Source organism: Siphateles boraxobius, unplaced genomic scaffold, assembly GCF_051911475.1.
Source record: "Siphateles boraxobius isolate OS27281-9 unplaced genomic scaffold, OSU_SipBor_1 54, whole genome shotgun sequence".
Classification (NCBI taxonomy): Eukaryota; Metazoa; Chordata; class Actinopteri; order Cypriniformes; family Leuciscidae; genus Siphateles; species Siphateles boraxobius.
This window is the reverse complement of record NW_027509180.1, coordinates 4,107,759-4,113,785: the sequence shown is the minus strand read 5'-3', so window position 1 is coordinate 4,113,785 and position 6,027 is coordinate 4,107,759. Positions and strand designations below refer to the sequence as shown.

Sequence of the window (6,027 nt, the reverse complement as noted above, 5' to 3'; positions counted from 1 at the left end):
CACATTACAATAAAGAGCATGAAAAGTCATGGGTTAAAAGAAAAGTTTTAGTCTCTTCCATTGCTGTAAAAACAGACATAACTAAACTTGCTCTTGTTAGCTGGAAAGTTTCAAAGTTCACGTTTTAAATGAATACTTGAATGTAAAAGAGAAGCAAAATTGGAGAGCTTGTAGATTTGAATTTGAGAACAAAATATTCATGTTTGTAAGCTGAAATTTACCCTTATAGTTCTGATGTGAAAGTCTGAATGTTTCGATTCACACAGACAATAAACGAGTCAGACGTCACCAACTAAGTCCAGACGTTGAGCGAAGGGTTCATTGTGAAGAGCATCGACTGCCTCGTCCCTCATGAACACGAGTGATGTTGAAGCGATGGAGTCTGGTCATCTACAGCTTTAAGATGGTATGAGCTTCTGGGGTTGGGATTTCATCCCCGTTGTTAGGAATTAAGTCACATTCAGTGAGAGTTGGAAATGTTTGATTCAGTTTCAAATTAACTCTCCTGGGAGTTTATTTGACTCCACACTAAAGAGTGTTAAACCACTTGCTCCCCTCCTGCAGAATCTGTCGTTCCAGAGCATGTCTTAAGTGTATATGGACTGTCACAATCCCTAGCTCCGTAACCTCCCTCTCCGGCCAGCGGAGGGCGCCCTCGCCTGAATATTGACTCTTTCCTGTTCACACTACATTTCCCAACAGCCCCGCTTTGTCTCCGATCACTATGCCCAGCTGTAGCTCATTCATCAGGCTTTATAGCTGTGTGGCATGCAGCTCTCTGTGCGAAGTCTTGTTTTGCTACTGTGAACATTACTAAGCGTTTATCCCTGTGGTTAACTGATTATACCAGGCAGAAGATCAGGGCAGGCGGATAACAGTCAGAGTCCTAGAAGAAGGCAGGGGTATCGTAGGCAGGCGGCAGACAAGGAGATATCAAAGACAGACTTTCATTATTTCATTAGTGACAATAGCGCCCTCTTGTGCCCTACATATTCAAATAATGTAATTTGTGCATGTCATTGTTTTGTTACAATTTATAGGACTTTCTTCTGAAATGTGATGTTTCTTGAGAGGAAAAGATCAGATACATTTAAATTTAAGAAAATATAAATGTAGGTTATTCGTTGAAAACTTCATATTTTAATGGGTAATTTTCACTGCTTTAAATGCACATTCACTACACACTTTCCTCATATGTTTAAATGTGTGTTCTACAACACAATATTAATATACTGCAGTCATTTGGTTCTTCAAAACATTTCTCTTCTGTTTTCAGCACTGAAAGATGAACAGAATCAATAAAACATGTGCAGAGATTCAGACTGACGACGGGTTTGAATACAAACTTCAGTCTAATATACTGAATCAAACCAATATTCCCGATTTGTGATCAGAGCTGGTATTCAGACACACACACACACACACACACACACACACACACACACACACACACACACACACACACACACACACACACACACACACACACACACACACACACACACACACACACACACACTCACTCACTCTCAAACTCACACACCTCATTAATCTGTGTTCATATAGAGTGGTGCAGGTATGAAATCACTCTGTCAGTGGGTTTTATGAATGGAGTTTTGGTTAAAAGGCTGACATAAGGTCTGAGTTGAACATAAGCTCAGGAAACTTTCACTTTTTATTCCACAACAGCTTTTTACTTCTGGCGACTGCATTTAGGCTTCAAAATTCATAAAAGTTGTGTTCATCTGTGATAATTATCTTGATGGACAAAACGTGCAAGTATCATAAGCGTTTGTTGATCACAGAGCAATAGGAGGCTGTCGTTACCCCGATTCTCTGAAACCTCTCGTGTTCGAGATCCACCTACGGAAGGGCATCCGCACCTGACCTCTGCAGAAGCGTCCGATTGCACCAAGTCTGGCTAGACAGACAGAAGCGCAGCCAATGCCAGGGAAGAGGAATGTGCCCATTCACCCTTTGTTTCTTCACTCCAATGTGTAATTGGAAAGAAAAAAAGTGGGTTGCAGTGTTACAACCAATTGTTTTGTATTTTCTCGTTTTCTTTTTCTCTCTTTTGTTTTGGAAGTGTTTGTGTCCAGGTATGGTGCTGATTGGCTCCTGCAGGCTAATGACTGGCTCATCGGGATTGGTGCATTCGATTCCGGCACACCTTAAAAGTCCTGATGTCACTTCCTTTGAGGGCATGTTGTGTTGTTGTGACGAGAGAACTGTTGGTAAGCGTTATTAGATGCATTTTGACTGTTAAGAGCGATCATTGTTTGTTCTCTAAAAGAATTACAGATTGTAAGTAGGAAACTGTTTGGTATTTTAGACCCTATTGACTGTTACTGACACTGATTTGGACTTCCCTTTAAACGGTTTGTTTGAGCTTGAAAGAATTTTGTATGTCATTGTAAAGTTTGAGGGTTTGGGAAAGTAAGGAGTTTGACGCCATTATTGCTTACTGTAAACCTTTTGATCTCTGTTTTTGTTTAGGGAGTTATGTTAATATATTGTACTTTTATTTTATTTTGCTTTTGGTTAGGTTTAGGAAAGAGGTCAAAGTAAGAAAGTTTTGTTTGTTGTTTTGGCAGGGTCAACTCCCGAAGAAAGTTCCCCATTTATTTATTTAGACGTTATTTTTTTGTTTGATTTCAATAAACCCTCAAAAGATTCCCCGCCTCCACTCTCATTTATGTTGCGTCCTCCAGCCGCGAGACTAGAAACCGCCCGCCACCCGCCCGAATTTAATTAAAATATTTTTTTCGTCACGTCATCCGCCCAATTCGCGGTTTATAAGCGTGTCCGCGGAGTCCGCGGCTGTAACCGCCAACCGCGCATCTCTATTCTGGATCTCTGTCCTCTCCTTCCAGAAGCTTTCTGCTACTTCTGCTAAAAACAAACATTTCATTTAATTTCTAACAGACATGATGCGAGAGGAATAATCAATATTTCAGACTCTGAACTAGGCTAATCACGTTTAAAAATATGACATTGATCATGTAACTTAAAGCTCCAGTAGGTTACTTCTGTAAACAAATATTTGTTAAAACTGTCATTATGTCCTGACAGTAGAATATGAGACAGATAATCTGTGAAAAAAATCAAGCTCCTCTGGCTCCTCCCTGTGGTCCTACTGCCATTTGCAGAAATACACCGCTCCCGGTCAGAAACAACCAATCAGAGCCAGGAGGAATGTCTTAGCATTGTCAATCACGCTCGTGTACGCGCTGATCACCCGTCTCTTGCACAGCGCGAGCGCGTACCGTCGTTCGTGACTCTCCTGTTCAAACTCGTTCATCCAAATGAACAAATCTTTTTTCGAGTCATTTCGTTCATTCAACGAACGAAATGACTCGAAAAAAGATTTGTTCATTTTGATGAACGAGTTCAAACAGGATCACGAACGTGCATCACAGAAAAGTGCAAGGCGAGCATTTTTGGTTATAAAACTTTTTATTTTTGAAATGACCGATCGTTTCACTAGATAAGACCCTTATTCATCGTCTGGTATCGTTTAAAGCCCTTTGAAGCTGCACTGAAACTGTCATTTGGTCCTTGAAACGTTTGTGTCCTATTGAAGTCTATTATATGGAGAAAAAGCCTGGAATGTTTTCATCAAAAAACTTAATTTCTTTTCGACTGAAGAAAGAAAGACATGGACATCTTGGATGACATGGGGGTAAGTAAATTATGAGCAAAAGTTTTTTTTAAAAGTGAACTAATCCTTTAACGTTATCTTACTAGCTATTTATAACTTATAGAAAGAGTGCAACGTTATGAAGTTACATGTATTGCAAAATACATAATGATTTGAGGACCAAGTTTGTAGTCAAAGTGTGGGCAGGCCATAGTCAATGTAAAGCATATTGTTGATGTTTCGTCCCTATTAGTGAATGTTCCATAACTGTTTATAATCCGCCGTCATCGGTGGTCCTGCTTACTAGTCTGCGCGTTCACGGCAGGCTCCGCTGTGGGGGAGGAGCTGTGGAGGGAGGAGCTGTGGGGGAGGAGCTGTGGAGGGAGGAGCTGTGGGGGGAGGAGCTGTGGAGGGAGGAGCTGTGGAGGGAGGAGCTGTGGAGGGAGGAGCTGTGGGGGAGGAGCTGTGGAGCGAGGAGCTGTGGGGGAGGAGCTGTGGGGGAGGAGCTGTGGAGGGAGGAGCTGTGGAGGGAGGAGCTGTGGAGGGAGGAGCTGTGGAGGGAGGAGCTGTGGGAGGAGTGGGAGGAGCTGTGGAGGGAGGAGCTGTGGGGGAGGAGCTGTGGAGGGAGGAGCTGTGGAGGGAGGAGCTGTGGAGGGAGGAGCTGTGGGAGGAGTGAGAAGAGCTGTGGAGGGAGGAGCTGTGGAGGGAGGAGCTGTGGGGGAGGAGCTGTGGAGGGAGGAGCTGTGGAGGGAGGAGCTGTGGGGGAGGAGCTGTGGAGGGAGGAGCTGTGGGGGAGGAGCTGTGGAGGGAGGAGCTGTGGAGGGAGGAGCTGTGGGGGGAGGAGCTGTGGAGGGAGGAGCTGTGGGGGAGGAGCTGTGGAGGGAGGAGCTGTGGGGGAGGAGCTGTGGAGGGAGGAGCTGTGGAGGGAGGAGCTGTGGGGGAGGAGCTGTGGAGGGAGGAGCTGTGGGGGAGGAGCTGTGGAGGGAGGAGCTGTGGAGGGAGGAGCTGTGGAGGGAGGAGCTGTGGAGGGAGGAGCTGTGGGGGAGGAGCTGTGGAGGGAGGAGCTGTGGAGGGAGGAGCTGTGGGGGAGGAGCTGTGGAGGGAGGAGCTGTGGAGGGAGGAGCTGTGGGGGAGGAGCTGTGGAGGGAGGAGCTGTGGGGGAGGAGCTGTGGAGGGAGGAGCTGTGGAGGGAGGAGCTGTGGAGGGAGGAGCTGTTGGAGGAGTGGGAGGAGCTGTGGAGGGAGGAGCTGTGGGGGAGGAGCTGTGGAGGGAGGAGCTGTGGAGGGAAGAGCTGTGGGAGGAGTGGGAGGAGCTGTGGAGGGAGGAGCTGTGGAGGGAGGAGCTGTGGAGGGAGGAGCTGTGGGAGGAGTGGGAAGAGCTGTGGAGGGAGGAGCTGTGGAGGGAGGAGCTGTGGGGGAGGAGCTGTGGAGGGAGGAGCTGTGGAGGGAGGAGCTGTGGAGGGAGGAGCTGTGGGGGAGGAGCTGTGGAGGGAGGAGCTGTGGGGGAGGAGCTGTGGAGGGAGGAGCTGTGGAGGGAGGAGCTGTGGGGGGAGGAGCTGTGGAGGGAGGAGCTGTGGGGGAGGAGCTGTGGAGGGAGGAGCTGTGGGGGAGGAGCTGTGGAGGGAGGAGCTGTGGAGGGAGGAGCTGTGGGGGAGGAGCTGTGGAGGGAGGAGCTGTGGGGGAGGAGCTGTGGGGGAGGAGCTGTGGAGGGAGGAGCTGTGGAGGGAGGAGCTGTGGAGGGAGGAGCTGTGGAGGGAGGAGCTGTGGGGGAGGAGCTGTGGAGGGAGGAGCTGTGGAGGGAGGAGCTGTGGGGGAGGAGCTGTGGAGGGAGGAGCTGTGGAGGTAGGAGCTGTGGGGGAGGAGCTGTGGAGGGAGGGCTGTAGTGCAGCAGAGAGCAAGGGGGTTGGACCTGTAAGTTGTGCTTGTTCAAATTTTCAGGCTAAGTCAACATTTTCTCAAAACTCCCTACTGCAGCTTTAAAATATTTCCATAATTATCAAAAATATTCATAAGATGATTAATATCCCTGTTCAACCAATTCCTTAAAAATAAGTATTTATTGGCATTATTCCAAATAAAGGAAGTGTGAGGAGAAAAATTGTGTAAGTAGCAAATTTTCCAGGCTAAAATAACTTGCTGGTGGAATTTGGACAATTTCAGACGGAGTTTAGAAATATTAAAGTCACAAGTTAACAGAAATACTAGACCACCTATTTGGTTAAAGATAGTATGTGGGATATGGTTCCAGAGGGAGTTGCCATTGATCAAACATCTTTTAAGCCAATTGACTTTAAAAGCTCTATTAAAATCTTCAAAGAAAAGTACCTCCAGTTCCCCTTCAGCTTTCTTAGTAAGAACCCTTTTCTTAAGTCTTTGAGAATTGTTTTT

General features: G+C 46.7%; 2 protein-coding genes across 5 annotated transcripts in view; one reads left to right on the top strand and one right to left on the bottom strand.

Annotated features, from left to right (window-relative positions):
* LOC143714414 (uncharacterized) overlaps positions 1–6,027 on the top strand; it is a 1,189,624-nt gene that overhangs the window by 523,224 nt on the left and 660,373 nt on the right. The gene's annotated exons all lie outside the window — the stretch shown is intronic.
* Positions 2,854–6,027, bottom strand: part of LOC143714434 (uncharacterized) — a 429,922-nt gene continuing 426,748 nt past the window's right edge. Inside the window, exon 3 of the mRNA XM_077205629.1 lies at positions 2,854–2,892. The gene's annotated coding sequence lies outside the window, so the exon portion shown is untranslated. The remainder of the gene's footprint in view (positions 2,893–6,027) is intronic.